The sequence below is a fragment of the Lissotriton helveticus genome, chromosome 9, assembly GCF_964261635.1.
Source record: "Lissotriton helveticus chromosome 9, aLisHel1.1, whole genome shotgun sequence".
In the NCBI taxonomy this organism is placed as follows: Eukaryota; Metazoa; Chordata; class Amphibia; order Caudata; family Salamandridae; genus Lissotriton; species Lissotriton helveticus.
Window position 1 is genome coordinate 689577521 of NC_136070.1, and position 13126 is coordinate 689590646.

Genomic DNA, 13126 nt, shown 5'->3' on the forward strand with positions numbered 1-13126 from the left:
TGCTGAAGAAAATTGCGACTTGCTGACCCCTGTCTTCACCTTTTTAGCCGCAACTTAGGATCTCCTCACTCGCGAGTGGCCGCCATTTTGAGTGGCACTTCGTGCGAGTCTCCACTCCGAGTTCTTCATGCGGCCAATAACTTTTGGATGAACCTCCTGTACAATTTCGTTTTCCTCACCATTTTTCTGCACCTTTGTCTTAAGCCATGGTTTTCCCCCAAACCTGTGCTATGGTGCTTGTTTTGCTGGACTCTTTCACTGTATTTGCACCAGTTGGTCCTTAAAATATTTTCTTAATATTATTAAGGTAAAAGGAATTTGCTACCTACTATGACTACATACATTTTGGAATTTGTGTTCATATGATGCATTCAGTTTATGTGACCTGGAGCATATTTTGGTCATCAACTGTCGCTGAGTCAACTCTTTTTGCACCTCTTTTGATGGTTTTTGAAGTATGGTGTTCCTGATACAAGCACTGTGAGTTGCTCCTTAAAGGTTTCCCAATCGGTGAATTCCCTTCTACGCCTACTCACCTCTTACTGGTGCCTTTACTACTATTGCTATTTATACAGTTATGCCAATCATTCTATGGGCAGGCTTGTTACCATAACAAGGATCTCTCAACGTCAGTCACGTTCTATTAAAATGTCTAACGACTCGTTTAATCTTTCCAAGGCATCTGCCTCTGGCACTAAACCTAAAAGGGCTAAAAATGATCCTCCGTCTCCAGTCCACTCATCTTCAAATCCTGTCCTGGATGCAATTTTGAACAAACTACGTGCTCTCAAACCATTTATGAATGCCACCAACGAAAAACTTCAGTTAATTGAGGATCGATGGATTATTATGGATGGAAAAATAACTGAAATGGAACAACGTGTGGGCCAAATTCAGGACGTAGCAATCAAAATTCCTCTGCTTAAACTCCACACGAGGACCCTGAAAATCGTAACAGGAGGAACAACCTACGTCTTTATGGTTTACCAGAGAATATTGAAGCCCTGACTTACGCTCATTTTTAAAGAAATTTTTGCCTGTCCTTCTGAATCTTCAATCCTCTACAACTTTAAACATCCAACGACCACATCGTCGTGGTCGTCCTCAACTTCATTCTACCAGACCACGTGGTATCATAATACTCTTTTTTAGAATTCACGGATCTGATGCATGTTCTGAAATGCGCCAGAGAGAAACGTCGTCTTGTTTGGTCTGGTCACAATATTGTTATATCTCAAAACCTTTCAAAAACCAATGCTAGGCGTTAGGAATTTCTATCACTTCATCTTCAAATGAGATCCCTGAATATTCGTTATGGCATTCTACATCCTCGTCTATGTAAGATTACTTATGAAGGTGTTTCGCGCTCATTTGATGATCCGGCTAAGTTAAGACTGTTCCTGCAATCCATCACTAGAACACCTATTAACATAAATGCTCATTCTTCTTAAAGCCGTTATATTGTTTTTGTTACATGGCTTGTTGTTTCTAACTTTACGCCCTTGTTTTGCTCTTCAAACATGGGCTACGTGGCTGAATTACTTCTATTTTATAATTGTGTCTCTTCTCTCCGCCGTTGTTCTTGTTTCTAGGTGCTGACATGCCCGTTTCTCATCTTATTCTTTTTTCGCTTCAGATCTGGCTTTTTGTTCTTGATCTGTCTCTTTTCTCCTTTACATGTCTCATTTTTCTTGTGTTCCCTTTTTTATTTTCCCTTTCTCTCCTTTTCCTTCTATCACTTTCTTCCTCCTTTTACTCATTTTACAATTTCATATGTTTTTTTTCATCTTTCATGTTCTTTATAATTCTTTTGTGTTACTCTGTTATTGACAAATTGTGTTTTTTTTATTTTCATTGTTGTCTCTGCAGTGTGTCATCATTGTTCCTGTACCCTGGTCTTTAAAGTGATAAATGCTTAATGTTGTGTCGTGGAATGTCCGCAGTCTGGGTCACCCTGTCAAGCGTCGAAAGGTACTCTCTCATTTATCTCAAATAAATTGTCAAATTGTTTTCTTGCAGGAAACCCACTGTAATGATATTGAATCTCTTAAACTCAAACACCAATGGGTGGGCCAAGTTGTTTTCTATCCTGCGGACAACCGTAAGGGTGGAGTTGCAATCCTATGTCACAAGCCCCTAAAGATTCAAATTTTGACTATGAATGTGACACAAATGATGATCAAGCCAAGATCCATAATAAAACGATCACTTTTTAAAATATTTATGGACCAGTTAAATCTGATTCAAATTTTTGGGAATATGATCAAATTAAAATTATCCTCTATTACCAATCCCAACCTTATTGCTGCTTGAGACTTTAACAATTGGCTAGACCCTTTCGAACAGAAAATCAAAATGCAAATTCAAACCTGATAAGTCGCATAAAGTATTTCAGTCTGCTATTGCCTCTCGTCCACTTTATGATGTATGGAAGACCTGCAAACCTGATAAATATGAATTTACATTTTTCTCCAATGTTCACCATACTATGTCGCGTATTGATTATATCTTGGTTTCATAATCTCTACTACCCTCTGTTCAATCTTCGGAAATTGGATCCATCTTTATTTTTGATCATGCCCTTGTCTCTTCGTCATTTGGTCTATCCCTTACCACCTCCAAACATGCCCGATGGAGATTTAACAACTCACTCCTATCTGATCAATTCTATATTTCTGAGGCTACTTCTTTCATAAATTAGTTGTTTCTGTTTAATAAGCCTAGCGATACTTCTATCTACAACAACTGGGACGCCTTTAAGGCATCCTTTAAAGCCTTCAACATTGCCTATACTACCAAAAAGAAGAAAATATTGAACTCTCAGTATCTCTCTACCCTCAAGCATATTAAATCTCTTGAGCACTCTTTCTTTACATCTAATTGTCCCACACATCTCCGAGACCTTATCAAGGCAAAATCAGACTTAAATAAATTATCTACAACTGACGCTTGCAATATTCTACTTAAAATAAAATCCAAATATCATGGGGGTCAAAATAAAGCTGGTAAAATGTTGACCAACTATTTAAAGATCAAAACCGAAAAAAACATTGGCCCTATTTGTAACACTACTACTAATAACTTACTTCACTCTGATTCAGATATGGTTCATGCTTTCCAATCTTACTATCACTCACTAGATATGGATGATTCACATCCTTCTGAAAGTGACACTCAGTCTTTATTTGATGATCTTCCCTCTCCCCCCTATGTACCGGATGCTATGACTCTCCTTGAAAAGGATACATCTCATCAAGAGGTCTTAGATGCCATTAAATCTTTGAGGAGGGCCAGATGGTTTTTCTATTGAACTAATTTCTTCTTTCTCCTCTATTTTTGCTCCTCATTTGCTTGAACTTACTTCTTTTATATCAAAATCAAAGCCTGGAGGTTCTTTTTTTAGATGCTCTCATTTTAATTATCCCTAAACCAGACAAGGATCATACCCTGTGCCAAAATTATCGCCCAATCTCATTGAATAATTATGATTGTAAAATGTTTGCGAAAATTCTTGCTTCTAGATAAGGTGATGTTATACCCTTACTAATTAAACCCGATCAGTCCGGCTTTATTAGAGGTAGACTTCTGATAACGCAAGGATGTTTTCTAATATTCTTGCGTTGGATAAAAAGTATCCTGATCCTCTAGCTGCACTGTCCCTTGATGCCGAAAAATCATTTGATCGTATAAACTGGCCATTCATGTTCAAAACTCTTCATTGGTTTGGCTTTTGATCCCAAATTAATTTTATTTATTAAATTACTATACTCAGAACCACAAGCCTCTGTTTCTGTTAATGGTCTTTTGTCCCCATATTTTAATCTGCACCGAGGTACTAGACAAGGTTGCCCCCTTTCCCCTCTTTTATTTCTTTTGTGCCTTGAACCTTTTCTTGAACTCATCCTTCACAATCCTCTAATTACAGGTTTTCAACACAAATCTCACGAAATTAAATTATCCGCCTATGCAGAAGATATCTTGATATATCTCGCTAAACCTCCTTGCTCTCTGCCCCCTTTCTTACAGGACATTGATTTATACTCTAAAGCAGTGGTTCCCAAACTTTTGACTCCTGAGGACCCCCATTGAGTCACCACTGGAAGCCGGGGACCCCCAAGCAATTTGTATGAGTTAAATTTCAAATATTGAAACAGAAATTCGAAAAAAATACACACGTGTGCACACAAAACAAATACTCAAAGTACTTAGGGGCAGATTTACAATAAATGACGCATCCATGCATATCAGCAGGGATGCGCCACTTATTGTGCGCCATGCCTCCGCCACCATTGATGCGCCGCATTTACAATGCTGCGCCTCATAGGGGAAAAAAGCACAGATGCATGACGCATCTGTGCCGTAAAGGTGGCGCATTGCTGGAGTTGCGTCGCAAGTGCGACACAGCTCCAGCAATGCTCTGGGGTGCCGAATCTGGTTAATGCTGCGTCAAATCTTGTAGATTTCACTCAGCCACTTTTAGGAAACGTTCCTGCGCCGGAACACCTCCTTCTGGCGCAGGGCTTTACAACGTGACGCATCTCCCAGATGCGTCATGTGGTAAATACCCTGCACCATGGCGCATCTTTTGCGCCACCGCTGCATCATGAAAGGGACGCAACGGCGGCCTAAAAGAGGCTCAAGGGGCTTGTAAATCTGCTCCTAAGGATTTTGGGGCCAGATGTAAGACCATTTCATTTAGTGCCTCACAATTGGCGACACATTGCGAGTGGCAAATTGCGAGTCGCTAAACGAAATGTACAACAGTGTGTTTAACACTGTTTCGGATTCCCAATGGGGTCGCAAATTGCGAGGTTCATTAATGTTAATGAGCCTCTCGCAATTTGCGAGCCTATTGGGAATGCCAGCCCTCCTAGGTATGGAGCCTGCTGGGCTCTGCAGGCTACCATGTCTGGGACAGCTTTAAAATAAAGCAGTTTAAAAAAAAATGCAGCCCATTTACCATGCATTTAAAAAGAAAATGAAACGTTTTTGTTTCATTTTCTAAGGGCAGGCAGAGGTCCCTGGGACCACTGCCTGCTGTTAAAAAATAATTTTGCATGCATTTGCAAAGGGGAAGGGGTTCCCTGGGGAACCCTTCCCATTTGCGAATGCATTACCATCTACTTAAAGTAAATGGTAATTGCGAGTGTTTTGCGACCGCAAAACATTTGTACATGGTTTTAAGACTCGCTATTTGGAAGGGAATGCCCCTTCCAAATAGCAAGTTGCAAAACCTATTTAGCGAGTCGCAAACAAATTGCGACTCGCGAAATAGGCAATGTACATGGCCCGATACATTTTTGCATGTGAAAGCGGGTTCAAGAACCCGTTAGTGCATATAAAAATGTATCGTACATCTGGCCCTTAGTAGTTTATATTGAAGTAATAGCCCCTCTGTCACATGTATTTCATTTGTTTTATAGCATCTCTCATACCATTGTAGGATGTCAGAGGACTTTACATCACACACATATAGAGATATTGAATCGTACATGTAAATCAGGGTGTATATAAAATGTTTAAAGAGTGCTTGGTCTGCAACATCACAAACTCAGGATTCAGAACATAGCACAGTGGCTAGCACTGACTTTAACATTAAAAATATATTTCCACCCAAATAAATCTTTTTAGCAGCATCAGGATAATGAATAACTGGTTAAAAACAAAAGTTACTAACTGGTACCATGCAGTTTGCAAGCTGCTCTTTGATGACAGTTTATAGGTCCCTCTGCTACATTACGATTGTCACTTATGAAGTGCACAGTAACAAAAAAATCTCTGTGACAAAAGCAGTAACCACGAACCTATGCACATGAAATGCTGCTTTTTAAAATGCATGTTACACGTTCTTTGCAGTAGGCACATTAACCCTCTGTGCTACATTAGTTAAGACAAAGCTGCCACTGAACAAAACTCTCATCCCTCTCCAGCATGTACATTAATCACTGGCTTTATCTTGACACTTTTATTGTTGCTGGGAAGCTGCTAATTACACAAGAAACTTTCTGTGCTTTTAAAACTGTTGCCTGCGGACCCCCTGGGAATGTGTCACGGACCCCTGGGGGTCCGCGGACCACAGTTTGGGAAACACTGCTCTAAAGTATCTGGCTATAAATTAAACTTTTCCAAATCTGAGGTCTTACCTTTAAACTCCATATGCTATCAATTCATGTTTTCCGACACCAACTTCTAATGGTGTTCATCTAAAATCAAATATCTGGGTGTATGGTTTTTCCCTACTATCTCCCACACTCTTCTACACAGTTTCAATGCACTAAAACGTAAGATTCAAAATTCACTAAATTCTTGGTCCCCTCTCTTTCTATCTTGGTGGGGCAGATTGGACACTATTAAAATGATGGTTGTCCCTCTCATTCTCTTATTGCTTTCTATGTTGCCCTTTAGAATTCCCAATTCTATGTCAGGACTGGAGGCGAGGATTATGCCTTCTTTCCTCACTTCAAATTCAAAATATCTTTATTCGGTTTCCATTATGTTTGAAAGCCATAAAAGTACATAAAAACACGATAAAAGTTTATAAAAAATACACGGTTTTTCAAATTTCAAAACACGCTATAAAACATTTTTTTATCAATCAGTTTTTTTTCAGGAGGGCTATTCAGTCACTGTTCAAAGGTTCGTTCGATGCCTAACACACAATTTGAGAAACTGAGCGATGGATTTTGCCATCAGATTATTTTCCAATAGCTGTAAAACAAGATAGGCTGGGCGACATCTACGGATCTTTAGGACCTTCAGTAGTGGTATTATCCACCGCCTACGTAATGGTGTGTAAAATTTACAAACAAAGAAAACATGAATTGTGGACTGTAAAGACATTAAATCACAAGGACAAACAGAAACGTTATGTGACCAGTCATTTTGGTGAGGAAATAAAACCATGTAATGAAACAGATTGAACCTGAAACGGGTAAGAAGATATCTTTCATATTGAGTTAAATTATACTGAAGATAGGGTTGGATAGTGGGGACAAACTGAACTAATAAACATTGCTGAACTGATGGTTTCCCTATTTCGCTCAGCAACCGCAGTTGAGATAAGTGTGACAGACAAAGTAATTTTAGTTCTTTTTTTGATATGTCTGTTACTGATAAGGGTTCATTAAAAAATCTCGCATGTCCAATGTCTATAAGAAATGTTCTCACATAAGCCAACCATCTTATGTTTCTTGTGTTCTCAAGTTTCATACAGTCCAAAATTATTGTTTGTGTGAGCTGGCATTGGTCCGTTGCCCAAATCCTATGCCACAGCATGATCGGTTGAATTTTGATTATATCAGAGATATAGTCCATGCCAAGCTCAAGATGGCACCCATATGTTGTCGTGCTTTTTGGTACGGCCAATAAAAATCTTAGGAAAGAATTTTCCACTTTTTGAAGTTGATCTACATTTGCCACACCCCAGACCCCTGCACCAAAGGTTGCTGTACTGAGGCATTTAGCGTTGTATATTTTCCTCACTTTATTGCATAGCAGCAAAGATATATAACAAAGACCACATTTCCCATGGAACAAAGGGAACATGTAGTCCAACAAGAAACAAGAAAACACTTGGCAACAACCAATCAAAGGTGATATCAATGTCCAATCAGGGCCCAGACAGCCCAACATAGTCCTTCAACAGTGTCCTCTCCTCCTCTTTCTTCGCTGCTACGCAGCAAGATAAGTACCCTTCATGCTTACTTGTGTGGTAGGTTGATGTATGGTAATTGACAGGTTTATTTGTAATGCGCGACTTCATGCTGTGTTTCCTGTTGTCATAACGACGTATTTCCATTAGCAGTGCGTTCCGCGCTCTGTTTCCTTTGAGGAATTTTGCTCTGCGTGGTGTTTATCATCGGCGTATTTTGCCGTTTGTTAGGCGCGTTTTCCAGTGCTAACGCGCCTTTCTTTCTTTTTTGTGCATTGTTTCGCCTCAACGTTTCGTTTATTCTCTCCCGCAGTGTGTTGCTATGAGGAGAGAGAGACGTGGCTAATTTTGCAGCTTTACTAGCTGTGTGGTGTCATGGATTACTATGGCGATTATCAGGAAGAGGAGGAGGACCCCCTCGCTGACATGCCCTGGGGGGAGGCCTTCTATGAGGCGGTGGATACCTCTATTTACAGGGCTGTCGACCAAGCCATTTATCCCCTTGAGCTTAGGCTGTCACGCCAGATATACCAGGCCTTTTCTAAAATTTCTCAGCAGATCGCCCCCCCTACCCAGGCTTCAGTTTCTGCGCCCCAGGACTCTCTTGGCTCCCCTCCACCTAAGGGTACCCGCGAAGTGGGTGTGGATGGGGATGCTTTTGACCGTCTTAGGCAGGCCTGATTGGCCAGTCGGCCGACGTCTCCCGTCCCCACAGTCCCAGGACCGTCTTCCCCACCCAATCAGGTTCCCCTGCCTGCAACCCCAGGCCCAGCCCCCCAGTCGGTTCCGGGCACGTCCCAAGAACTGCCTAGCACTGCGGACATGTTAGACCCTAACGATATCGTCCACCCGCGGTCCTCTGAATGGATCCCAGCCGATAAGGTGGCAGCTTATGTGGCTGCCCATATTCGGCGCCCCTTGGAGAAAGAAGCTCGCAACTGTTTGCGGGCGGAGTGCCCTCGCCCCTCCCTTGATGGGAAAGTAGCTCTGACACCAGAAATTGACCCAAGGATGGGCACCTTCCTCCAAAAATGTATCAGGGACCCCAAGAAGGGAATAGATGGATCCTGGAGGGCCTGCCAGGATAAGTTACTAGATGCCCTGGTACCAATCACGAAAATCCTGGATATGGCTGAAGAAGCTAAGGAGTCCGGGTCTATGATTTCTCCCGAGACCCTTTCAGGCAGGGTGCAACGAGTTGTGATTTTTATGGGCAATGCTAATTGTGCCCTTTCCACAGAACGCTGCAGGTCCCTTCTTATTCAGATTGACCCGAAGTTGGGGGACTTGGCGTACTCTGAGGCGGGCGCCGTTGCCCAAGGAGGTCTTTTTGGCGAGCCCTTCGTTAAGGAGCTCGGCAAATTCATCAACACCTTCTCCTCACTGGACTATCCATGATCAAAAAGGTGTTCCCCCGTGTTTTTTCGCGGGGCTGGCCGAAGCAGTGTCCGCTCGGCCGGTCGCCAGCAGCGCCAGAACAATCAGAGAGGCTCCGGAAACTATCAGGACCAGTCAAGGTTCGGGAACTTTTACCCCACATGAGGAAAAAGGGGTAAAGGGAGAGGATACCGTGGAGGAGCTGCAGCCTCTAGCCCAGGTGAGAGTTCTCCCTTCTTGCCCAGAGAAATAGGAGGGCGGTTGGCACAATGTTTTCAGGTGTGGTTGTCCATCACGCATGATGCATGGGTTCTACAAACCGTGAGGGGTTTTCATATAGAGTTCGAGGGAACTCCAGTGCAAACGTCCCCTACGCAACCTATCCAGTTTTCCGTTCAGGATGCCTTCTTGGTAGACAAAGAGGTTTCTTCCCTTCTTCGGAAAGGCGCTATTTCCCACACTACACAACATATCCAAGGCTTCCTAAGCAACATTTTCCTGGTTGACAAGACCGATGGTGGGAAGATACTAGTGATAAACTTGAGCGACTTCAATCAGTGGCTCGTTTATCGGCATTTCAAGATCTATCTTCTAAGAGACATGCTCCGACCCCTAGACTGGATGGTCCAAAGATGCCTACTTGGTGGTTCCAATCTTCCCGCCTCACCGGCGGTTTCTTCAGTTCCGTTGGGGTATCCACACTTACGAGTTACCGTCTCTTCCTTTTGGCCTCTCGTCGGCCCCTTGACGTTTCACCAAGGTGCTCAAACCGGCAGTGGAATTCCTACGATCCAGGGGTGTCAGAATGATTGTTTACCTCGACGATCTTCTCTTGATGGCGGCTTGTCCGCGCCGCCTATTGCAACACCTACAGATGGTGGTGTCACTCCTTCAGGACCTAGGGTTCGTAATCAATGAGAGTAAATCTCTGTTGCAAGCAACCCAGAGCATTACATTCTTGGGGTTCGTCATAGACTCCACAGTATCCACGCTCAGTCTGCCGGGCAGGAAGGTGACCAAAATCCGTCACGAGCTGCGGCGAGTTTTGTCCAGACCACAGATTTCCCTTCGTCAGCTGGCTCGAGTGGTGGGACTTTTGTCCTCCTCCATTCAAGCAATCAGTCAGTCAATTATCTTTATTCGATTATTAAAAATCATAAAAGAGCGAGCAATGATACATAACAACATTTCATTTCATCAAAACACATATTAATATAGAGCAATATATTTTTAAAAAACCCTAAAATCACATTATACAGAATAAAATATACATTGATATTAAAAAGAGTAAAATCGATGAGATATAAAAGGTAAACATTAACCTGGGACAAGGTGCCTAATTTTAGAACGGTGCTTATTTGTACGTACACCTGCAACCAAAAAGCTAGCCACATGAAATGCTACTTTTAGATTTGGAAGAAGTTGCAGGAACAACAAAGCTGGTTTTACCTGTGTAAAACCCAGATTGCACAGTATTGGCAGCAAATATTTTTTCCTAATGTCTTGATAATGGCCGCAGAAAAAAATAAAGTGAGTCGTGTCCTGGGTGGAAAAATTATCGCAATCGCATGGTTCAGCATTTTCAGGTCTAATCCACTTTTTAAAATTACTCAGAATGAAGTGGATCAAGTCCAGACGGAATCTCGTTAAAAGGAAACGATGGTATGATTTGTTTACCAATAAAAGGTATGGTTCCATTCCTGGGACTGTTATTAACATACAATGTTTCCTGACCGTGGGTTTATTTAAGTCTGTAGCTTCTCTCTCCAAAACATAATAATTTGTCAGGAGATTTTTAACTACTTTTATGTCTTCCTGACTTATTAAATGAGGTGAAGAGAAAAGTTCAGGTCGTCCAATTAATGTCAACTGAGTCTGAACATATTTTAGCCATGGAATATTACGTGCTCTATCCAGGGCTAAACAATCTTTAAGAATTGAATGATTTAAAGTAAGCTCCTGGTTTAACCAGACTTTCAACCATCCAATAACTGGGGCTGATTTCAAAAGGTCGGTAATATAGCCCAATCCAAGCTCTGAATGTATTATGTATGTGGAGGTTGATTGGGGGACAGAAAGCAGAGTTCTTAAAAATTTATTTTCTACTTTCTGTATTTTGTCAGATTCATGATTTGTATACCCCCAAATGAGAGAGCCATATTGGGCAACCGACAGACATTTAGCTTTGTAGACCTTTATAATGCTTTCCATGGGACGGGCTCCAAGTTTTCTGGCAAAACTAAGCAACCCAGCAGCCGCTCTTGCTACAGCGTTGCTTTTAGCCAAAAGCTGGGGACCCCACGTGCCCTTTTCATCAAATATCACTCCTAAGTAGGGAAAGGACGGAACTCTCCTGACCTCCTTCCCAGCACAGAAAAAATATTTAGTCTTTCTTTTCCTGCCTGCGGCTCCTGCTATCATAACATGCGATTTTTCTACATTAGTTTTCATGTCCAGAGAGGACATAAACTCCCCAAATGATGAAAGGAGTTTATTTAATGCCACTCCGGAGCGTGCTAAGAGGACAGCATCGTCCGCGTACAAGAGGACAGGTATCTTTATCTCACCTGCACGCGGAATGTCAGTATGGGAATCTGCCAGAACTGCCTCGAGCTCATTTATATAGAGAGTAAAGAGGAGGGGGGCAAGGATACATCCTTGCCTAACCCCCCTCTCTGACTTAAAGTGACAGGTGCATCTTCCTTCACTAGTCACCCTGACCGAGGTTTTAAGGTCTCTGTGTAGCTCCGCCAGATACCTCACCAAAGGGGCATCAATGCCCATGGACAGAAGGACCCCCCACAGCTTAGCCCTGTTGACCAGGTCAAAAGCTGAGGAGAGGTCCATAAAGGCCATGTACAGAGAGCCCCCCTTGGCGATGACATATTTATTTATGATCAGTTCTAGATTTAAACACTGATCTAAAGTTCCTCTTTTAGCTCTAAAACCATATTGTGCATTTGACAGGGCACCCTTCCCTTCTAAAAGCTGATTCAGTCTTCCTAAAAGGACTCTCCCTAGGATTTTAACACTAGAATCAATAAGGGAGATTGGCCTATAACAGGCCGGGTCTATCCTTTGTCCCTTTTTAAAAATCGGTATTATGGTAGACTTAGACCAGCTAGTGGGTAAAATAAAATTTCTTGTAGCATTAAAAATATTAGTGAGAATTTTGGTGCTTAATTCGGGGGCACTTTTAAAGAAATCTGCGGGAACCCCATCGGGGCCCGGTGCCTTTTTCGAGTGTGTGTCACTAATAGCTTTTTTAACCTCATCAGTGCTAAAAGGTGGGATAGTAACTGCTACTTGTGTAAACTGTATTTCACAACCTGAAATATTATCAGGGCAGCTATAGATGTTGCTGAAATGTGTAACCCACTGTTCATCGGGTATGGTGCAATCTGCTCTCTTTTTCTCTACTTCCACAAAAAAAGGGTGGTTTATTATCGCCCAAAATCTAGAGCTATCCCTCTGTGTATCAGGCGACAAAAGATCATTCCAGGCCTCATTTTTGATTTCAGATTTCCTCATCCTGATAGCGTTATTATATTTTTTTCTCAGTGATGCTATCAGTTCTTTTTCTCTTGGTTTGTTTTTTAAAGCCTTTAGGAGGATCAAATGAGCTTTGGAGCAATTTGAATCAAACCACTTTGGGCCCCTGTTTGTATTGGACTTATTCTTTATCGTCAGGTCTAAATTGACCTGATGGCAAATGACGCTAAAAGCTTCTATCAAAGTGGTAACAGGGTTATTATTATCCAAACAGATTGCAACCTCCTTCTCTACTTTAGCCAGGGAATCCTGTATAAAGGTAATTGGGGTTACTTTGTCCCATTTCAGTCTGCGGTTCTGATCTCCCAGCACTAGGTCAGTCACACATAAAGCTTCAAATTCTCTTTTCCCTAAAACTCCCTGAGATGCAATCTCTAAAATTACTGGGTTGTGATCACTAAAAACTGGAATTTCTACTTTGTAATTAAACACTTCAGGCAGAATACCGGACGATAAAAAAATATAGTCAACAATTGTGCCGGTATTATTACCAATGTATATAGCCTGGGATCACTAGATCACCAGGACTCAAGTGCGCACTAACTA

General features: G+C 41.9%; 1 protein-coding gene across 2 annotated transcripts in view; it reads left to right on the plus strand.

Annotated features, from left to right (window-relative positions):
* The window catches only part of CTSW (cathepsin W), a 1136802-nt gene that overhangs the window by 251681 nt on the left and 871995 nt on the right, over positions 1-13126 (plus strand). Inside the window, exon 2 of one of the 2 annotated variants that reach the window (XM_078660783.1) lies at positions 1870-1971. The exons of the other annotated variant lie outside the window; for it this stretch is intronic. The gene's annotated coding sequence lies outside the window, so the exon portion shown is untranslated. The remainder of the gene's footprint in view (positions 1-1869; positions 1972-13126) is intronic. 2 annotated transcript variants of the gene reach the window in all.